Raw genomic sequence first — 23,444 nt, 5'->3', positions numbered from 1 at the left:
AAGTTACTGTTTTTAAACAACACTGCTGGAAAGTTCCTGTACAAATTGTATTTAAGTGGGGAAAGTAATTTATGTAAAACTTGCACATTCCATGAGAAAATTCTTAGTTATGGCCAAAATTTTCAATTTTATCAACAGAAAATTATAATTTTGTTGTTAACCAGATCAAAATATTTGAGTTTCTTCCAAAATAAAATAGCTTTATGGGCTGTTGCTGTAGTTGTTGTTTGGCTATATTATATCCCTATAATTTACTATAGGTCATGTCCTTTTCTCAGCTGTGTTGCTTATGACTTACCACAATCTCCCTTCTGATTGGGCTACCATAATACATAGGTACCCTTTTGCTGAGGAACCTAACTCATACAGAAGACCAATGTCCAAATGAGCTGGGACTGAACTGCAAAGGGCATGAGGTGCTGTGTCAGCAGGACATAGTCCATGTTCAACTGAGGTGAAATGAAAGATATGAATATTTTAAACTACAAATTATGGTTCTATAAAACTGAAAAGTTTTGTTTGTTTTTGGGATAGCACAGAGGTTGAAATATCAGAATTTCCCTAAAAATATAAAAACTTAGTTTTGAGAAGCTCTAATATTTCATTTCAGGATGTGGTAATGCACATAGTTAACTTTCTCTTAAATATACTTTCCAGGCCATATTGGCGTCTATACACCTGCTCCACAGTGGAGGTGTGGGCACTTTAGAGTGGGTCTGAGAGCTGCTCTAATTAAAGTACCCACAGGGTCATGTGAATTCAGCATCCCACTCTTCAAAATGGCAGCAGGGTGCTTTAGTTAGAATGCCCTCACCACCCTTTTGAAATGCGGGGATGCTGAGTACACATGATGCAGAGGCTGCTAGATCATCCTAATTAGCATGCTTCTTAATCATGATTAATTGAGTCTGCTCTGATGCATGCTAATTAGCATGTGTCGGAGCAGAGTTCTGACATGTGTATAGGTGCCCTACGTTTTATTGCACTCTGGTAATCTTAAAGACTTCTGAGACATTGCATGGTGCATGATATACATAACACATTCATTTCTGGCCTTTAAAGGGAATTCCATTTCTTCCTCAATGTAACATCACCTGGAACTTGTATATATGTCAACATAGAATAATGATGGCTTCTGGAATAGATTCATTTGCCACCATACCACTAGTGTGAAGGGGCTTCCAGAATGTCCCATTCCAACTCTTTATAGGGTAAGAATGAATCACAAATGTACAATAATCTTACTTCTTTGCCTCCTAATTATATATTAAGAAGGTGTGTAGAGGAAATTTTGCTTCATCCCATGGTCCTATTTATGTTGACATTCAGCTTCAGAATAAGGTAGCAAGCCAAGGTGAAGAACTTGTTTAACCACACACTGGGCATGTGTACACATGTATTTACAATGATCCTGAGTAGCTTGCTCCTGGGTCGTGTCTACATGTGCACTGTGATGGTGGACCTTACGATGCCTCTCTGTATCCTCTTATAATCTCCCAAAGAACTGTAAGTACCCTGACTTTCCCACCTGCCACGTCTTGGATATTATTATATGTTCTAATTTATGATGTCACTCATCAGGAGGGTTATTATATATATTTATTTTATTTTACTTAATTTTTTTTTTTTGGTGTCCCTATTAGGAGTCCCGGTATTATAGAGGAAAACTTCACATGCCTTCCGACTATTCACATACACTCCCCGATATGTATATATATTCATAATCGGGTGCAGATTTACACTTGTCTTTATTTTTATTCTTTATAACACTATACAAACTTTCTTTATCTTTAAACAGAAGTGGTCCTTTTATCCATTTTTTTATCAATTATATCAGTTTTGTAGTTCTATCTATATACTGGTCTTACATAACTATTATCAGTTCAGTTGGGCTGAACTTGGTAGTAGGGAACAAAGTCTTTAACTTTGGTTCGTCTGTTTATTTTTTTCTTGGGGCAGAATATTCTCTTCAAACCCCATTGTATTCTTTCTCTTTATTTCTGTTATCACAAGTGTGTACCTTTTATCTTGCACGTGCCTGAAGCCTTGAATTCCTGTGGTCAACACTCAGATGCCTTCTCTAAGCTTGTGAGACTGAATTCACTCTTCTCTTTTTTTTTTTGTTTACTTTTCAGTGTGACTGTCAGCCTCATCTTGTGTGCCTCTTCAGGGATCCACCCCTCTTTCTCTGAGTTCCGCTTTCTCCGGCGCCGAGAGAAATCCTGAGGTAAGTGTATCTCCTGGGGATCTTCTTTTTCCCTCCCTTTCTCCGTCAGGTGCTCTCTCTTTATTTTCTTCTGAGACTCCTGTCTTCTCTTTCTTTTCTTTTCCCAGAGCTTCTATCCTTATATGGTAATAGCTCCAGAAGCGGCGTTCCCCGGCTCTTTTTGCCGCATCACTGTTTACTCTTTTACATGCACATTAACTAATCCCTCTTAAATTTGCTGACTGCAGTTGCAAGTAGCAAATTTAAACAGGATTAAGGGTTTTTGTCATGCAGTAAATGCATTCACAAGTAGGATGCACATACTTACTGCACAGTAAACTATGCTAATGAGCAGTAATGTGTCTCATGTAGATGTACTCACTAATAACTTTAATACTAGCATTTTTAATAATTGAGACAAAGTATTATCAATGCTGTCTTCAAGTCTGAGGAACTGAGATTTGAATTTAGATGTCTCACTCTGAATAACTGAAATGGAATGAAGAATTCAAGCACTTCCTACTCATTGGGCCTGCCTACATGTGTGCTTTAATGTGCAGTAGACTATTTTAGTGTGCATTAAAGTGTCATATAAAAAAATGACATTATAGTAATTCACAGTAAAATAGTCTACTGTGCATTAAGCGTCGCTAAAAAAAAACGCAAACTCACTACTGCACATTAGCACAGCCTAATGTGCATTAAATTAGTACCTCACATTGGAGGTACTAAATTTCATGTGCATTAGAAAAGGAGCATTAATGCTCACTGAACATTAGTGAAGCTCGAACTTTCACTTGTATCTGGGGCCTGCAAGCAACCTAGTTCAATAGCAGTTTCCCTTAAAAAAATGTTCGTGGGTTTCTTTGATTATTTACTGTTATACTTCCTAGACTGTGCTATACTTCCTGGACAGTGTGGGGCTTATTATGTGGCCAGGGCTGGCATAGCTGACAGCTCCGCAACCTAGCTCTGTACATTCAGCTAATGTTCTGTCTCTAAGTATGTCTGACTCGAAGGAGAACTCCACTCTGGAATTGCTGTGTTCTGCTGTTACCTGCTAACCTTTCCCTTCACTTAAAACAGGTACCAGATTACACCTGTGTTCCTTCCCACCTGGTTAACAGGTCTGACTGGGTTTGAACATCTGTAGTTCTTTTTTTCAGAAGCCTGTTACCTGGTGCTTAAAACAGATGATAGCTTTTCTAAAACTAAATATTATTTAGGATTAAGAGCAAGGATGAATCTTAACATAGGAGAAATAAGAATAAAAAATATATATACACACACACACCTATTTTCCTAAGGTTTGCAATACAAAGAGCTTCTTAAACCTGATCAATGTTTTCAGACCTTTTAGTGCATGTCTGCCAGCCTATTACTTACAAACACATTCCTGACAATGCCCCCACTTCTACACTGAGAATTAACTGTTTATGGTAGTTTGACCTTAATTTAGTAAAGCAAATCTTGTTATTTGATTGGGACCTGAAAGAAGAATCTTCATAGCTGATCATTCAGGCATGGTAGCCTAATGACCTCTAATGAATGGATTGTCAGGTTACTCATCCAAAATCATTATATTATTTTCCTGTCATTTTCCCAAAAGCCTTGCTGTGGAACTAAATTTTCAGTTTACTCAATAAACAGTGCATTAATTTAGAGCTGGATTCACAAAGGATCACATTATAGACAAGACAGTGTTCAGCATTGTCACATCCAACTCTTAGATGTCTGGCCACCTAATGCAATTCCCAGCATACAAGTAATTGCACTCATACAATCTATGAAGAGAATTACCACTTAAGAATGATATCAACAAAAGATGGTTTGCTAAGTAGGGAGCCATAGAAGGTAGCCAATAAGAAGGAGGGAGCAGGCATGTTTTACATCCTGCCTATCACTTATATTCCTTATCCTGTACTGGAATAAAGTGCATTGCTTTACATATGATTGTCAGTACTGAATTCTCTTTTGAAGACAGGCACCTGAATGTTTGTTTTTAAAGAATAGTATTTTATTTTAGATAAAATATTCTGTGTTGTAAGTTCCATATTGCCCCCTTTCAGAGTGAATAAGCTAGCCCCAAGACCATAGTCATATTTACTTTTGTAGAATGTAGTTATTGTATTCAAAGATGAATATCTTCAGCAAGAGGGATTGAAACTAGTTGGAATAGTGGTTGTTGCACACTCCAGGGTTTGTATGAATCATAGTGTCGGGGGTTGTGTCTAACTTGGGGCGCGCTCCCACACTTTTTTATTTCAGATTGCATCGTATGCTAATATAATGGTATTTACCGACTCTCTCCTGCCACGTCTTGATTAATATACGATGTTATAAGTCAGGAGGTGTCAATTATTATCTACTGTCTTAAGAGCTGCCAATCTATTGTGAGGAAGAGGATCCTTTAAGGAATACACTTTTGTTTCCCCCTTCTTCTTGAAAGTGTCTAATGTGTCACCCATTAATGGTCAATTACAACTCTACGTCATTTGAGCCAGTTTTATGAGGTCTTTTATTTCTCGATATTTAAGCTTACATCTATTATCTTCCAGCTGTTAGCCAGACTATCATTAATTCTTTACATCAATTAAATAAACATAACTTGAATAGGATCTCGCTCGGATATAAATTCAACTCAACTGGGTTATGGCTTATCTATTACTTTTATGTCAGCCTTGTCCTCTTTGCCCTGGGTTCTAGTTTTCTTTATTCCTTTATTCCCTCTTGGGCATGATTCCTCTTCCTCAGGATTTACAGCATTTTACATCCCAATTGCCTCCTTTGTTTTTGTTTTCCTTTTCATTAGGTATGTATCTGTCTAACCATGAGACACATCATAAACAACAATCACAGTCTCAGTCCAGACATTCTCTCCTAGGGGGAGGCAATTTCCCTTTTGTTTTTGTTTTTTTTTTCTTGAAGGTTACCTCATTACCTCCCTTCATTGGAATGTCTCTCTCCTTTAATCTTTCACTCTCGCCAAGTCTCTGCTCACTGGGGCTTTTCTTTCCCCCCCTCTCTCTGACTCCACCTCTCTTCTCACCACTCCGTTTCTCTCCAGCCTCACCCTTCTCTCCTGTGGCTTACCTGAGCTGCATGGAACAGCTGCTCCAGAATCTCCACTCTCCTCCTGTTCCCTCACTCTCATTCCTTTTGGACCCTTCTCCTCCTGGGAGTCTTGTGTTTATTACTGTTGTCCCTTCTCACATGGGTAAAAATCCTTTCAGGCAAGGAAGGAAGTAAACCCATGCCACACCTATCTGTGTGAGCTAATAGATGGAGGTGTGTGCCTTCTCAGGTTGTTTCATGTCTGGGAGCCATCCTGTAAGTGCACAGTAGGACTTTTCAACAGATTGAGTTCAGCCAGTGAGAAAAGGAAAGAAACATCCAGTGTCTGCATCCTGAAAGGTGCAAGGTGTAAGAGAGATGCTGAATTGTACTTGATGCTGTCAGCACTGAGGTACTCCTGAATACTCTCAGAAGCAGAACTTTAGGCATGTGATAAGCTTCAGTATCAATAATTTGTGTGGCTTGTGGAGTTTGACTCTGGAGTTAGGAGCTGAGCAGACTTTTGAGGGCTGCACATTTTGAATGTAGATACTGAAAGGGGATGCCTAAATCCATTTGTACATCTAGTTTACAATAACAAGCATTATAATCTGGTAATTTACAGTACATACAGGAGTGGATTGTTATACATCAACTCCACATCCTTCAAATAGCATTACGTCAGATCAGTGTTAGGGTTTAGATTAAAGCTGAGAAATATGAAACTTCTTTCGGTATCATTTGAGGATTACAGTTGAACACATTTCTCTGTTAAAGCTAAAAATAAAGTTTAGGGATGTAGGGATGGATTAAGATATGTGCGTGGCTGAGTTGATCTCCAAAATCACATGAGTCTAATTGGTCTTTAATTGGTTTGGTTTTGTCTTCATAACCATCATTTCTCATTAGGAGAAGTGGGGCATTCTTAACCACATAATGTCATTTGAACCTTTTTAAAGTTAAACTTTAATTCTTTCCATGGTCAGCTAGTGTTGCACTCAATTGATTTCTGTTAATAGAATGTGGATCATAGAAGCAAATTGTGGGGAATAATGTTACACATTATTTAGCCTTTTTCACATTGTTAGAGTGGCCTGGGAGTTGGATGTGACCTTCCATCTTGCTGAATTGTAGCCATTTCTTGATCCCCAGAATAAGAGGGGTGTCACTTAACTACTGCCTGACATCCTTATGCTACTGTAGACATCCTTATGCTACTTTATAGGTAAGGCTAATTGGGCATTTTTACACATGCTCTGGGGGGTTGTGCTTTAATTAGATTGTCTCTAAAAGATGTTCTAATTAAAGTCCCAGAAACATCTTGTGTATCAGCATATCTGTGCTTCAAAATGGCAGCAGGTGTACTTTAACTAAAGCTTATCAATGTTACCAAATTTGCCCATTACTTTGGGGTGTGCTCATTTATTAGGGATAGTTTCTAGGGTCTTGGTGATTGTGTCAATGTGCTGCTTGTGTTACTATACGGAGCTGTATCTCTCCCTTCTGCAAGCCCTCACCCCCAGTGGAGCTATCTTGCAGGACTCAATCTCAATGGGACTGGGTTCCTCCAGGCACCAAATCAGTCATACACACAAACACACACAGATTAACGTGACACGCCTGACCTGGCCGGGCTGGTCAGCATGGACAGGCTGACACCCTCATATGGCAAGAATCAGTTCATAAGAGCAACAATAAAGTGCAGTCAGACACAAGCACACAGGTGAACAGAATCCCTGTGAATCCGGCTGGGTGTCCAGCTGACACCCTCATGGGCCAGCATTCAGTTCATAAGGGCACGTCTGAGTCCAACTGGGTCAATCAGCCTGTACAAGCTGATCCCCTTATGTGTTTCAAACTCAGCACGTCCCAATCTTTGGCCTCTTGATGAGCAGACCCCACAATAATTTGGGCTTCACAGGGATCTTTAGCATAGGTAAAAGAAGCGTTGCTGCAGAGCACGGGAGGAAAGAGAAGCAGAGAAGGAAAAATATACCCAATTACTACCAGTTTGACTATAAAAGTTATTTATTGCTAAGCATATGAAACATATAATAGTACTAGTAGTAATAGACATGCAAAAGAAAAACAAACACAAACAATTACAATACTACCCTGGTTTCACTAAGTATTTGGGGAAACAGCTCAAGCTTAACTTGATACAGTTCAGGTTCAGAAGTTTATCCCTAGACAGAAGAGAGAGAGAGAGCAAGTGCTGGGGTCTCACCTAGTCCAAGGTACTCAGGCTGCAAAGCTGACAGGCACAGTCCGTAGCATAATCCTTGAAGAGAGAGACGATCTGTTCTTCCAGCGTCCCAAGAATGACAGGGGATGGTGTCAGCACAGGAGTTTTCTTCTTCTTTCTTCTTCTCCTTCTTTCCTCCTACTTCTTTTTTTTTTTTTTTTTTGGAGCACACACACTTACAGATTTTTATACCCTCAGTTCAGCTGCTTTGAAGCACCCTCAGTAGTGTAAATCATTGTCTTTTCTATTGACAAGGGGTTATCTGGTTTGGACCATCTCAGGAAACTGATTGATAATCAGGAAACACTTAAGATTAGGGAGTAACCCAAATACTTGGGAGCCAGCTTGAGATTCCTATGGATGGCAGATATACTGATGGGATATCTTATGGTTTCTTCAGGAACAATAGATAGCTTGCAGCATCAGGATTTTGGATTTTTACTTGTTGTGCACAAGCCTCAGCTTAGCATGACTTTTCCAGATTTTACTATAGTCTTTTAACAGGCTTAAGACAATTATTGGGGTGCTCATAACCTTTTGTGGAAAGGACTCCCACCAGTCATCTCAGGAAAAACATGACAACACCTGGGATTAGGGCTCCAGCAGGCTGGATGCTGTGATGAACCCTTAACCATTGTTCAAATGTTGCCCATACCCCCTCTGACTCGGTCTCTTGCCTCAGCATTCCCTAACCCGGCAACCGAGTTTTAGTCAATCAAGTTTAAATAGGCCTCCCATAGTGGGACTGGGGAATGTACGGCCCGAGATGCCTATTAAATTTAGAGCTGTGTGTGTGTGTCTGGGGGGGGAAAAGTCCTTAGTAAATCCAGATTAGAACTGGTCTGATAAATGCTGAGGTGGGTGTGTGTGAACATGGGTTGATTTACATTTGAAGCACAGATTCCCCATCATGCAGTGCTCTCCTGCTTCTCTTGTTCCAGAATTCACTGCAGTCTCTGCTTCGGGCTTTCTGTTCTCCATCTCTCATGTAAATGAATGGTCATCTGGTTCCATCTCGGATGTAAATGAGACCTAGGGCAGTTGTTTCACTCTTATCACCCTTATCTGGTGAGGGTCTTAGGTGCGTCTCACTGCATCTTAATCAGTTTGATTTAGGTAGAGGAGGGGAGGGAGGGGGGGTGAGTCCTTGTGAGTCAGACAGACTGCATCCTGTGCCAGGGTTGCCCAAGAACACAGAGCTGAGATGTAACATCAAATGAACTTTAAAGTGTCATTGCTGACATTTTGAAACGTGGGGACACTGATACATGACATGCAAAGGCTGGCTGGAGTGTTTTAATTAGCACATTTCAGCTTTAAATTACTGTAATTACATTGCATCTGATCAGTCTCCCTGCATGTGTACAGGCACCTATTGTGTTCCTACCTCCATGTGTGTGTATGTGTTTGTTTTTTGGGGGGGGGGTGAGAAGCTGCTCATCCTGGTATTCTTAAGAAAAGACTTTTTTTAGTCTTCTCTTCTCTTTCCTTTGGGTTTCTCTTTAAAAAAGTGTTTATTTATTGTTGTCATCATTTATCAGAAACTTCTAAAATGAATGTCAGGCCTTGAGTAGGCACTGCGAGTTTAACTCCACCCCCACAAGGTTGGGGATCCCCCAACTCATCTGCTACGACTTGTTGGTATATGTAAAGAAGGAGGGGGTTCAGTGGTGTTCTCTTCCCCTATAGACCCAAAGATGGTGTGCTGTGGTATTCCTCAGGGCTCCACCTCCCCTACACCCCATTCACTCGCCAACCACTCGGATATTCAGATCTTTACCCCGATGATATGTTAGCCCCTTGACTGTGGGGTCTGGTGTTGAGTTTGATAATCTGGCCCAGTGCTGGGATGTTAATAAGCCTGAAGCTTCAGTCTCTGGCCTCAGGGACCTGAGTCTCAAGCATCTGGCATCCTCCCTGAGAGGGACACTGAAGTCTATGCCTGTAGGTAATGTTGCCATTATTTAAGTCTGGATGAAAGCATTAGCTCTTGTGCCATATTGAAAAAATGGTGAATGAAACATCTGGTGTGTTTCATTGAGTTGAAAACACTTGCTGAGGTCAGATTTACTGTGTTAAGAGCCTTTTGCTTAGGGAAGATTTGAAGTTACTGGAAATAGCACAGCTTTCCAGTAACTGCTTTCATGCACACCTGCAGCCCTGACATCTCCCAAGACAATCAGATTCAGCAAAAAATTTATCCATTGCTTAAGTTAAAAATGTAGCTACCCTGTGTTAGAGTATGATTCCATTTTATATAGAGTAGGGCTGCTCAACTTCTAAGCAGCTGTGGCATGCATATTCAGTGGGCTGCACCAGTGGGGGTCACATTAGGGGAAGGTGTGGCAGAACCATGTATTCATAGATTCATAGATGTTAGGGTCGGAAGGGACCTCAATAGATCATCGAGTCTGACCCCCTGCATAGGCAGGAAAGAGTGCTGGGTCTAGATGACCTCAGCTAGGTGCATCTCCAACCTCCTCTTGAAGACCCCCAGGGTGGGGGAGAGCACCACCTCCCTTGGGAGCCCGTTCCAGACCTTGGCCACTTTAACTGTGAAGAAGTTCTTCCTAATGTCCAATCTAAATCTGCTCTCTGCTAGCTTGTGGCCATTATTTCTTGTAACCCCCGGGGGTGCCTTGGTGAATAAAACCTCACCAATTCCCTTCTGTGCCCCCGTGATGAATTTATAGGTAGCCACAAGGTCGCCTCTCAACCTTCTCTTGCGGAGGCTGAAAAGGTCTAGGTTCTCTAATCTCTCCTCGTAGGGCTTGGTCTGCAAGCCCTTAACCATACGAGTGGCCCTTCTCTGGACCCTCTCCAGGTTATCTGCATCCCTCTTGAAGTGTGGTGCCCAGAATTGCACGTAGTACTCCAACTGCAGTCTGACCAGCGCCTGATAGAGGGGAAGTATCACCTCTTTGGATCTATTCGTCATGCATCTGCTGATGCATGATAAAGTGCCATTTGCTTTTCTGATGGCTTCGTCACACTGCCGACTCCTGTTCATCTGGAGTCCACTAGGACTCCAAGATCCCTTTCCACTTCTGTGCCACCCAGCTGGTCATTTCCTAGGCAGTAGGTGTGCTGGACATTTTTCCTCCCTAGGTGCAGCACTTTGCATTTCTCCTTGTTGAACTGCATTCTGTTGTTTTCTGCCCACTTGTCCAACCTGTCCAGGTCTGCTTGCAGCTGTTTCCTGCCCTCCAGCGTGTCCACTTCTCTCTATAGCTTTGTGTCATCCACAAACTTGGACAGAGTACACTTCACTCCCTTGTCCAAGTCGCTAATGAAGCCATGCCTCAGGGGTGGCTGTGATACCCCCTGGTGGTCACACAATTCCTGCCTCCCAACTCTGGTTCCTTGGGGTACCATACCTTTTCCTCACCTGCCACACCTGGATGGAACTATTGTTAATTTTTGGGAAGGCTGCCCAGGGTTCTTGAGTGAGCCCTTGTCAACTATTGCTGGCTGGTACCTCTTGTACCAAGCTGGCCTCCATTTTTATCCCTTGAGCACTACGCTATGGCCCACTGGCCCTACAATGCCTCAGGGTACTGTATGTCTTATGGTCTATTTGTGGCCCCCCTCCACCCTTGTAGCCATGCCTGTGCCTTGCCAATGTCACTTTAAGTTGTTCACAGGGCTCTCTGGCCCATTTGTTAAACACTGTGGTTGGTCAGTCTGGCCCCTGGCCCTGGCAAGGCTTGCTAATTTTTCTAGGCCCCTGGCCCTCATTTAACTTCCACCTCTTCCACCAGGCTTTGGTCCTCGTGGCTTAAGCCTCCTACAGTTTCTACGTCACTGTGTGGTAGGCCTGTGTGAATAGGGAACTATTCAATTCAGATCCAGTTTCTGCCAATTTGGATGCCGGAGATTCGATTCAGAGCTCCAGATCAGTTTTCCACTTTGATTCAGAGCCAGTTCGGAGATTTGGCCATAGAATGTAATGGGAAATCAATGAAATATCTATAACTTTGCTGTTTTTTGGCTGATTTGGATGAAACTTGCAGGAGTAGTAGCCTCTGTGGAGAGCATGAAGTCTACCAGTTTCAAGGAGATAGGTGCAGGGGTTCAGGGGAAACTTCATCCCAAATTCTTGAAAGCAAAACTCATGTCACTTGTACATGTTACACTACAGTGGGGTGAAAACTGCATGGATGGTAGCCCCTGTTGAGAACACAAAGCCTGCCAAATTTCAGTGAGATAGGTGCAGGGGTTTGTGGGAAACTGCATCTCAAATTCCTGAAAGCAAAACTCATGTTGTATGTGTGTGTGTTAAGCCACAGGGGGGTGAAAACATCAGGAATGGTGTCTCTTACTGAGGCCACAAAGCCTGCCAAGTTTCAAGGAAATAAGTGTAGGGGTTTCTAGGAAACTGCACCTTAGGCTGCTCACAAGCAAAACTTGTGTCACGTGTGTGTTACACCACAGCAGGGTGAAAACTGCAGAGCTGATAGCTATTGCTGAGGCCACAAAGGCTGCCAAGTTTCAAGGAGTTAGGTGTAGGAGTTTCTGGGAAACTGCACCTGAAGCTGCTGACAAGCAAAACTCATGACATAGGTGACAGAGTGTGTGTGTGTGTGTGTGTGTGTGTGTGTGTGTGTGTGTGTGTGTGTGTGTGTGTAAGTCACAGGGGGTGAAAACTGCAGGACTGCTAGACCCTGATGCAGCCCAAAAGCCTGTCACCTGTCAAAGAGATAGGTGCAGGGGGAGTCTGGCTTCTGGGGCCCTGCATCTCTGGCTGCTAACAGGCAAAACTTGTGACGTGGGTGGGTGACACCGTGCATGTGTTAAGTGTGCCCTCACTGGCACTGGGCCCTCTACACAACACAATAGTGTGCCCCAGTGAGGTCTCCTCCTCCCCTATAGCCTCAGGCTGGTCCACCACTTCACATAAAAACAGGTAAAATAACTTTGTGACTGACTGAGCACTAGCAGTAGCACAAGCAGCAAATCATGTAGCCACACTGTCAGAAAACCCTTCTTTCCTCTCAGGTAGGAGCTGCTTCTTCTCTAGCATGTATGTTAAAGTGTGCTTTCACTGTGCAACACTGTGTGTGTGTGTGTGTGTGTGTGTGTGTGTGTGTGTGTATACGTACGTACGTACATACTCATGTTCAGGTGCGTCCTCACTGGCACTGGGGCCTCTGCACAACACGGCAGTGTGACCCAGTGAGATCTCCTCCTCCTCTTCAGGCTTGGACCGGTCCACCACTGTAAATGGTGGCAGGTCAAAATAACTTAGCTGGATCAACACCAGGCAGCATCAAAGGTACCCAAATGGAACTGTCACAGAGCCTTTCTTTTTATAAAGGAATTGACAACAAGAAGTAAAAATGTTGTGTTGTGTTGCATATATGATGTTATTCATGGTGTGTGATGGCTTATCGTGTTTTTATGTCTATATGTTTATTATGGAAAAAAAGGAATAGTTAAAAAATATATCTTAGGAAGCTTTAGGTTTGAAAAACCATTTGCCAGGCTGAGGAAGTACCTGCAGTTGGTCCTGGATGGAAGAAATAGTGAAGAAGCCAGAGACTGGCCTGGTACACAATGCAGGGAAGAAAGCCAGTCAGAGAAAATGGAAATGGGGGCATCAGGAGGTGAGGGACAGGCTGGAGTGGGAGGTGGGGGTGGGAAAGGGGGATGTAGCAGCTCAGGTAAAAGTGCAGAGTTACCTGAGGAGTCAGATGTCTAGCAGGTTGCACCATGTCCGAATACCACTGTCTAATCTATATTGAGTCCATGAGTTTCTGTACGTACTACCTAGGAGGCTGATGAAGTGCAGTTCATAGACCCAGCTCTGAAAAGCGATTTGTACATTCAGACAATCACCTAACCTCATCACCAAAACTGAAGCCAACTTCCTACAGCTCAAAACACAAAACCTGCCAACTATCTCCACTACCCCAACAAACACCCCACAAACTGCACACCGGAATCTATCACACATGGACTCAATATAGATTAGATAGTGGAATTCTGACACACTGCAACCTGCTGGACATCTGACTCCCTAGGCACCTGCACTGCTACATCCCCTTTCCCCCCCCCCACCTGCCACACCAGCCTGTTCCTCACCCACTGATGCCTCCATTTCTATTTTCACTGACTGGTTTCTTGCTTGTATTGCAGGTGCCAGGCCACCCTCTGGCTTCTTTACTATTCTTTCCATCCAGGACATATACTGCAGGTATTTTCTCAGCCTGACAAAGGTTTTTTCAAGGCAAAAGCTTGCATCATGTGCAGCTAAGCTGAGCACACCAGGAGCCTCACAACTGCACTGTAACCAGAAAGTGTCATGCCTGCCAAAGACATGATAATGTAGCAGAAAGCCCCCTTTTCCTCTTGCCTGCATTTGCTTTCCCCTCTTTGGATATGTTTCTCCTATTCTACCTTTTCTCCCTTCCTCTTTCTTTCACTATAAGATAAGGAATTGTATTTTAATTTTTGTGTGTGTGTATTTTGTATCTCCCCTTGTATTTTGGTACTTTTTATCTATTTGTGTGCCATGGCATTACTCTTGTAGCTTATATTTTATACTCTTCACCTTTTAACTAAATGTGTTTTAGTTTTAGAACCTATACCCTTTTAGTTTTAGAAGTAAGTTATACGCTGTAACAATGTTAACAAGGGCAGGAATCAAACTGCTGCTTCCCTGTATCAGGCGGGACCCTGAAGGAGCGAGTGAATCAGTGATTGAATGCGTAACACAGTAGCAGGTGGCAATTAACACCTAGGGAAACTGCAGATCAACCAACGGAAGAAATCAATAGGAGACAATGTAGGAACCGGGAATCCTCTAAACTACATTGTTCAAGGGCTAGAAGCCCTGGTCTGAGTGAATCAATGCCAGGGACCAACTTTTGGGGCTGAATATCTCCAGATCGACAACTCCCAGAGCCCTATTCAAAATTCATCAATGTACTCTCAAACCTGCACGTACATGTGGATGACCCCTGGGGCTGACAGATGCCATCCAGTAGCCACTGAGGGGGAAGTCCCATGAGGGTCAAAGACCCTGGATTGGGCAAACCTGAAAACTGAGGAGTCACCAAAATCTGCCAAGGATAGATAAAAAGCAGTGAAAAGTGACCCTCAGGGGCGCCCTCTTGATCTCCAACTTGACCAGCACCTGACCTGTCCAGCCAGAAGGACCAGTCAGTGACCCCCTTCTGGAGGATAACACCACGCTGGAAGAAGCCTCGACTGGCCATCGACGGCAGACTTTTTTACCTTGATTTTCCTAGATAATGCTATACTTGTCTCTTGTTTTTTCCAGTGTAAATGTGTCTCTTCAAGCCCCAAGAAAGACAGCTTAGCTTCCTCCTCCATTGTTCTGAAGCTCTGCAGAAAGCACATGAAGTGCAAAAACTAAGTATATTAGCACATTTACTTTTTGGTTTATAATCAAGACTAAACGTTCAGATACCTTTCAATGCATTTTTAATCCAGAAAAATAGCTTGAGATCATTTGTTCCTACAGAATTTAACGGTGCTCTCCTTATTCTAAATTCATTAGCAATGAAATTGACCTTTCTTTTCATCAGCTGCTGATTGAAAATACTGTATTTACTCATATATAAGAGGACCCTGTATATAAGATGACTCCCCAATAATTAGATTCTATATATGGAAAAAGTATGCATTTTAAATAATTTTCCAGGTATAGAATCTAGTTTTTGACAGCTTGCCTTTAACTTGTCCCCCTTCCACGGTTACAGCTGGGAAAATAAATCTGGGGGATCAGGGAGACCACTTGTCCCCTTCAGCTTCTTCCCCCTGCAGTCTGTCCCCCTCCCCCCACCGTCCCTGACTGTTAGACCCTGCTCTCCCTAAGCACATGGAAATGAGAGGGAAATTTGAAAACACTGACCTTGAAATAAACATACCTGTACTAATTTGCATATTGTGCCCATAGACTTAGTTAATCCAGAGTGATGCATTGTACCTTTTCAGAAACTGCTGCAAGTTTTAGCACAGGTACTCCATAAACACTCTTTTGGAACTCAAGTACCTACTTATATAAATGGGCACTTATGTACCTACTTATATATAATGCAAACTATGCATGTTTTTAATCCAAAGCCAAAAGTCTTGTGATTTACCATGTAGTTCCTTGGGCTAGGTCCCAGCAGAGTCAATAGCATGGTGATCTCACAGGTCAACCATTCTCAGTATGTACGTGTATTTCAGATTCCCACCACAAAGCATCCCTGTGCTAATGGACCCCCCCCCACTCATTACTAGACCTGGATGTTCTTGTCAAGAGTCCTGGGATCCTCCAAAAGTATATATGCAGGTGAGGTGCAGGACAACTGGTCTGATTCCACCTCATGGAGTGAAGGAATACTTTGAAATCTTGTAGGGGAGCTCCTGGATAACTGGAAAAGAGCAAACATAGTGCCCATCTTTAAGAAAGGGAAGGAGGAGGATCTGGAGAACTATAGAGTGATCAATTTCACCTCAGTCCCTGAAAAAATCATGGAGCAATTCCCCAAGAAATCCATTTCTAAGCAGTTGGAGGAGAAGAAGGTGATAAGGGACAGTCAGCATGGATTCAGCAAGGACAAGTCATGCCTGATCAACATGATTGCCTTCTATGATGAGATGAATGGCTTGATGAATGCAAGGTGAGAAATGGAAATTATATATATTTACTTTAGCAAGGCTTTTCATCTGGTTACCCACAACATTTTTGCAAGCAAGCTAAGGAATGATGGGTTCTATAAACGGACCGTGAGGTGGATAGAAAACTGGCTGATTAATTTGGCTCAAAGGGTAGTAATCAATGTCTCAATGACTATTTGGCAGCTGGTATCAAGTGGAGTGCCCCAGAGGTCAGTCCTGGGCCTGGGTTTGTTCAATATTTTCATCAACAACCTGGAAGATGAGATGGAGTACACTGCCAGCAAGTTTGTGGATGACACCAAGATGGGGGCATAGTAGATATACAGGAGGATTGGAACAAAATAAGTCTCATGGTGAATGTCCACACATGCAAGCACATGCACTTGAAGTGGCTCAAATAGAAGTGGTGCAAATTTGAGCTGGGGCTTTTTGCTTCAGCACATGTGCTCGGTCATGCACTTTGTTGTGGAGCAAATTGTGCCACTTGGGGCAAAATAACCCTGTCTGGCTCCTCCCGGATCTTCAGCCAGGGGGAGCTAGAGCCCAGGGCCAGCACCTCTGCTGTCCCCAGCAGTATAAAAAGCTACCTTGTCCTGGCCTCAGCAGTATAAAAAGCAGCCCTGGCAAGTAGCTCAGGGCTACTAGCTCTTAGGAGCTTCTGTGGCCCAGCCACTTGGTACCTGGGGACATTACTTGTTGTGCCAGCTGGACTGCTGAAGCAGCCCTGAGAGTTCCCTGCACCCTTTACCCACTGCAGCAGTCTGGCAGTGGGGGGTGCTGCTTGGCTGTGACCTGCTATGCACCTGCCATACTTGGATGGGGACTGCAGTAGAGGCATCTGCCCCTCTGGGCCATCTGCCAGTGAACTGCAGTTGCAGTGTTGGCCTTTGTGTGGCACTACTGCCATTTGTGCCCCCTGCCCGGCCATCTGGGCAGCTATCACCTGGAAGATGTTCTGGGTGTGATGCCCTGCTTTGAACTGTCAAAGCATGTCTTCCTGGCCCCATTTGTCCAGGAGGTCAGCCACAGCCAGATGGGTCCAAGGTCCCAGCTCTGAGCAGACAGGGTCCTGCCACTGGCCTCCCTAGCAGGAATTCTGGTGTTCCCTATTGGAAAACTGAAAAATCCCTGATAAAAAATACCCCCAAATCCATGTTCCTCCACAAGTAAAACAAAGGACCTCTATAAAAACAGAGAGCAGGACAGAGACTGTGATCAGCAGGGGTTGGGGGCCTCAGGGGGCTGGTGGGGGCTGGGGAGTGGGTGGGGTCATTGGGGGTCCCCCCCCATGGTCCCCATGGTCCTCTCCCCCCTCTGTCAATCACCCCAACCCCTTACTCACTAGCACCGGAGCCCTGGTGCTGAAACACGTGGCCTGGCCCACTGCATGTTTCAGCATGTTTCAGCACCAGGGCAAGGGCCAACCATAGAGATGCTCTGGCAGCCAGAGCATCTTCATGGAGGACCCAGTCTCCAGTTGCCTCAGGCCATGGTCAGGGACCACGCCCTGCCCTGCTTTTTTAAGCATCAATGTTTTTAGACCCCTGGATATCCACACATGTTTTTGTTCCCACAGTGTCTATTGCCCCACCTCAAAGGGGTTTGAGGCAGGGTAAGAGGCACGTGCATGCTCATGTGGATGCACCCATGAAGTTCTTCAATGAGGAAAAGTGCAAAGTCCTGTACTCAGGACAGAATAATCCCATGCACTGGTACAGACAAGGGAAGTTTAGGTTACATATTAAGAAAAAGATTCTTACTAGGAGGGTTGTAAAGTACTGGTACAGGCTACCCAGAGATGTTGTAGACTCTCCACCCTTAGAGGTTTTTAAGACTCAGGCAGACAAAGCCTTGGCTAGGATGATAGGGTTGGGGGTGGTCCTGCTCTGAATAGGGGGGTAGTCAAGATAACCTTCTGAGGTCCCTTCATAGAAGTAGGGTCAGAAGGGACCTTGTAGATCTTCAGGTCTGACCCCCTGCCTGGGCAGGAAGAAAACTGGGCTCAAATGACCCCAGCCAGGTAGGTATGAAGCCGCTTCTTAAAGACCCCCAGGGTAGGAGCCAGCACCACTTCCCTTGGAAATCAATTCCAGATCCTAGCTGTCCTAACTGTGAAGTAGTTCCTACTAATGTCTAATCTAAACCTACTCTCCAACAACTTGTGGCCATTATTCCTTGTTATCCCGGGGGGCGCTAGGGGAAACAAGGTCTCCCCCAAACCCTTCTGGTCCCCCCTAGTGAGTTTATAGATGGTCACCAGGTCCCCCCTCAGCCTTCTCTTGTGAAGGCTGAACAGGTTCAGGCCCCGTAGCCTCTCATTGTAGGGTCTGTCCTGCTGTCCCCAGATCATGCGGGTATGCATTTGGTTGCAAACAACTGCAAGACCCCCTTCCCCTTCCCTCCCCGCAGCCCACTCCTGAGCTGCCAGGCTCGGGCCGCCCAACCCCCCTGGGCCCCTGTGTGTCCGTGTCACGGCGGGGCATGTACCTTGGAACCTGTGGCAACCCTTGCAACCCTTCTGAGGTCCCCTCCAACCCTAATTTTCTATTATTGAAATCATGGTTGATGGGCTGTAGAGGGATTCTGGGTGAACTGTTTGGAACCCCATTTGGTGCTTTTTGCCAGACATTTAAGGTTGTGACTCACTGGAAATCAGTAAATCATTGGACATGGAAAAGAAAAGAAAGGTGTAGCTCAGGTGTGGGAGTGAAGAGGAAGTCAAAATATATTCACTGTAGTGGCTCACCAAGACTTAGAAAAGAGTGGGCACAGAAGGGAATTGTGTTCTATGGGCATTACCATATATCTTATTCTGATGGGCTGCATTAACCTATCATTGTGGTATGTTCTCATCAGCATGTTTGTCTCATATGGGCCTAGAATTTATAATCAAGCTCAAGGTTGACAGCATTAAATCAAGTTCATAGTTGGTTTCCATTGCTGAACATATGCTGCTTTTGGCAGTAGTTTAGTGATAGACAATGTATTTAATGTGATTTTCTTGTATGTGAATGTCAGGCGAGAGGATTTTTTTCTCATGCTGATTGAGGAAAAAACCTTGTCTTGTATTCAGGTATATATGCTAACTTTCTTACTGCAAAACATTCAGCTAAGTCTTTAGCTGTTTAAGTTGTGAAATGACAGAAGGCAAACAGGTGAATATTTTTGTATGATTTTTTCCTTAATCCTACACCAAAGCCTTAACCAAAAAAAATTAATTATTTTACCACTCACTACTGAGTTTGTACCACTGTTAACAACTTAGTTGTTCATTGCTTCATGCAGTCATTTGGAAATTACCTTTAAACTTCAAAACTATACTTTCTCTAAACTGGCAATGCCTAGAGTATGGAAGGGTTTGAATGACATCTGGATTAAAAAATTCTGGGAGTTGAATGGGTTCATCTACACAAGATGCTAATGGCGCAGTTAACTAATTCTATTGAGCATTAGCACAGCACTAAAAAACCATGCCCATTAGCATCACTTAAAAAGCATTGTTACGCCCCATTGTATTTTACCAGGTTTAGCATTCCATGTTTTTCTGTCTCATTGAAAACAGAAGCTAGTGGACCAGATTTAAATTGAAAGCTAATGATGGAATCATCACAGATACAAGATGTCATTATTAGGTCAAAACTATTTGAAGATTAATTGCCCAATTATGAAAGCCTAAGACAGTATTGTACAAACATGACACTTTTCCCATTAGCTTTTCCCTTCTCTTCAGGCATATGATGCTGGCTATGTGATTTATTGTGTAATCTTTTTAAGTAACAGTAGCAAAGAAAGAACTGAGTATGTACATCACTGAAAATATTGAACAAGCATAGATGACCTGGTTGTGACAGCACAAATGGATTTCAACCTTTGCCAGACAATATAAAATGTTAAGTAAATGTATAGCTATCTGTCCAAGCATCTGAAATCTGCCTGTCGCTAAATAGATTGGATTGGACTCTTCTGCACATGGATTTTCTATTTTGTAAACAAATGGAATTAAGACTATGTGGGATTGTCTTTACAAGACAGGCTGAAACAACATAGTGGCACAATGAACTGTAGAGTCTTCTCTGATTATTATTTCTAAACATTTAACTTCTTATTTCATTCCTTTTCTCTGTCCTCATCAATTCTAGCTTCCCTGATTCTTCACTTCTTTCTGCCAACCACAGAAAACTACTAGCCATCTTCTCTTTTCCTTTTCACCTTGCTCCATGACTCCTACCAATGGAGTCATCAAATTGGGGTGGGGATCTGTGACCTGAATGCTGCTTATCTTCTGTTCTATGGATAAGTGCTCAGGGGCATGTTCCTTTTGGGTTAAAACAAACAAACAAACAAAAAAGGATCCCAATTCCACCCTGGTCACTGGAGGTAGGATTGGTTTTCAGAAATGGATTCCTTTCAGGGCCATCAGCTCATTTCAGCAGCAAGCTCATTTGTTCTCAGACTCTGCTCTGCAGCATTAATACTCTGTAGATTAATTGTCCAGGAGTGATACTGTGTACAATGTTTGGAAGAAGTAAAAATAACCATTTCTCTCACTTTGCTCCTGGAGTGGAGGGACAAACATACAAAAGGAAATCAAACTGAAGTAATCTATGCTGTGGGTCACATGTGTTTTCCATCTTTGGATCTACTTTAATGAAAACAGCAGACATGCCACCTGTCTCTGTCTTCCACCTGGCAGATTCTCTTCAGGGGTGAGGTTGAGGGAAGATGGTGATTGTTAAGGCAGAAAAGGTTCTTTCCTGCTAATCTCTCTTCTGCTACATCTCTAGATGATCAAAAAGGCATTTGTATTAAAGAGGCAGGGTGATGCAGTAGATACATTAATTGTGTATTGGAAAATTGAAGTTCTCTTTCTGACTTCCTTCTCAAAGTCTATTGAAACATTTTTGCAATGCTTCCCTTGCTTTTTTCCTCAGTATGTCAGTAATGATTTTCTGTTTGCTAGGTTCCTTGAAGGAGTAGAGCCTGGTGTTGTGCTGTAAAAAAAAAAAAGTAGAAGTCAAAAAGATCCATACTTGCTAGCCAAAGCTGGTTCCTTGTGTTTATAATGTTGACAGAATTTTTTGGAGTTAAAGCTCAGGTGAGTCTTGTCTTGGACTGTCTGTCCCTGCATGATATTTTGGTTGGTTTATTATAGTGGCATTCAACCTTTTTGCCTCACAGACCAGATAAATGACACACGTCTGGTCCATGGGACAAATTAGACTTCGGGGCCCAGCACTGCTCCCCCCTGCCCCACATACTGGGATTAGGCCCTAATGTCTGACATCACCCCAACCCAGCCCTGCATGTTGGCATGGAGCCCCTGATCCAGTGCACAGGGCCCAGGGCTCTGTATGTATCTAGGAATTTGGCAGCAGGAGAGCAGTGACACTACTCTCCCAACACTAAATTTCCAGGTCTGTATAAAATCCCAAGGGCTGGATGACATAGAGCTGTGTCCCAGATCTGGCCAGCAGGTTGAGGGTTAAGCAACACATCTCTTGTGCTTTAGGTTACATATCTGCAAATTGTGGCAAATATCTACCCACCTCACAGTATCATGGTAAGGATTAACTATTGCTGGTAAAAACTATTAAGACAACTACTTAAAGAACTGTATATTCAACAAACTGAGAAGATTTTGATGTAGCTGAGGAAAGCTGGTTATCTTTCCAGCCAAATGCATGTTTAAAATGATTCTGACTAACCACTGAAGGGCATTTTAGTACCATGGAAGCACATAGAAAATTATTAATGCTGTTAGCAGAAAAATTATTAATATATTAGAGAACATTTTTTCTTGCTTAATTTTTAGTATCTGTTTAAAAATGCAAAGCCAACACATTTGGACTTTAATTTAGTATTGCTACAATAAGCTTATGAAAATTAATTATAAATTTAACAATTTATAGTAATAATGTCATAAAAATACTGGAATTCCCCATAAATAGGCTCTTCTCTAAGCCAAGATTAACAATGTCCTCCTTCAACCTGTGTTTTCCCTAATTAATATTTATGAGTCATTTGCAAACAAAAAGGATATATATTGCTTTCAACTTTCAGATTGAGGAAGGAGGAAAAGGATAGGAAGAAAATGGGAAGAAAATAAGAAGAAAACAGAAAAGTTATACAAGGGCATACCATTTTCTGGCCATCTATAATTATAGGTGATGCAACTCAGCTGGTGCATTAATAAGAGCTCCCTGGTTCTTTTGGCAGAAGAGGAGAAGGGAACAACCTGTGCCACCAGACATATTGAAAAAGTTGAGCCATACTCAGCCTAGTAAGATTTATATAAGGTGTGTCTACACATGCAAATGCTGTGGGGTGGGTTTACTCTAGAGTAATTACTTTAGAGTAAACCCATCCTGGGCAGGCGTCTACACATGTGAGGATGTGAGAGCAGATTTGCTGCTCATGGCAGAAGTTTGTTCCTGCCCCCTCCAGCCTTGCTCCCAGCCCCCTCCAGCAGCCAAAGTCTGTCACGGTGCACAGGGCCAGGTGACAGCTATCTCCTGGCAGGGGCTGGGAGATTGCTCCCTGCCCCTGGGAGATGCCTGCTGCCAGGACAGGCTCCACCACCAGAGCCTGGGTGGGCAATGTCTCCTTACCTCAGCAGCAGGGAGGTCCTAGTCCTTGCTCTGTGATTGCAGAGTGGGGACTGGGAGATTATTATCTCTTGGCCCCCCACTCTGAAATCATGGAATGGGGGCTGGGAAATGATTGTTTCCAGTCCCAGCACCATAGTCATGGAGCTCGGGCTGGGAGCTCCCTGTTACTGAGGCAGGGAGACATTAACCCCACCTGGGCTCCAGTGGTGGAGCCTGTCCTGGCAGCAGGCAGCTTCTGGGGGGCAGGGGCCAATCTCCCACCCCCTGCTGCGCATATCATAGTATCATAGTGCTTAGGGTTGGAAGGAACCTAAACAGATCATCAGGTCTGACCCCCTGCCCCAGGCAGGAATGAGTGCTGGGGTCATAACACCCCAGCCAAATATCTATCCAGCCTCCTCTTGAAGACCCCCAAGGTAAGAGAGAGCACCACCTCCCTTGGGTGTCCATTCCAGAGCCTGGCAGCCCTAACCATGAAGTAATGGCTCCCGATGTCCAGTTTGAACCTTCTTTCTAACAATTTGTGGCTGTTATTCTTAGTAACCCCTAGTGGTGCCTGGGGGAACAGTCTCACCCAATTTCCATTGGCCCCCCCTGGTGAATTTTTAAATGGCCACCAGATCCCTTCTCAGCTTTCTCTTGTGGAGGCTGAATAGATTCAGGCCCATTAGCTTCTCTTTGTAGGGCCTGACCTGCT

At 43.5% G+C, this 23,444-nt stretch overlaps 1 long non-coding RNA gene across 2 annotated transcripts in view; it reads left to right on the top strand.

Annotated features, from left to right (window-relative positions):
• Window positions 1-2,004: 2,004 nt before the first annotated feature.
• Window positions 2,005-23,444, top strand: part of LOC109282312 (uncharacterized) — a 48,739-nt gene continuing 27,299 nt past the window's right edge. For both annotated transcript variants that reach the window (XR_002089254.2, XR_002089249.2), the window contains exon 1: window positions 2,005-2,227. This is a non-coding gene — a long non-coding RNA (uncharacterized LOC109282312). The remainder of the gene's footprint in view (window positions 2,228-23,444) is intronic.

The sequence above is a fragment of the Alligator mississippiensis genome, chromosome 5, assembly GCF_030867095.1.
Source record: "Alligator mississippiensis isolate rAllMis1 chromosome 5, rAllMis1, whole genome shotgun sequence".
In the NCBI taxonomy this organism is placed as follows: Eukaryota; Metazoa; Chordata; order Crocodylia; family Alligatoridae; genus Alligator; species Alligator mississippiensis.
Note: the sequence above shows the minus strand (reverse complement) of the source record. Positions and strands in the feature narration are given on the sequence as shown.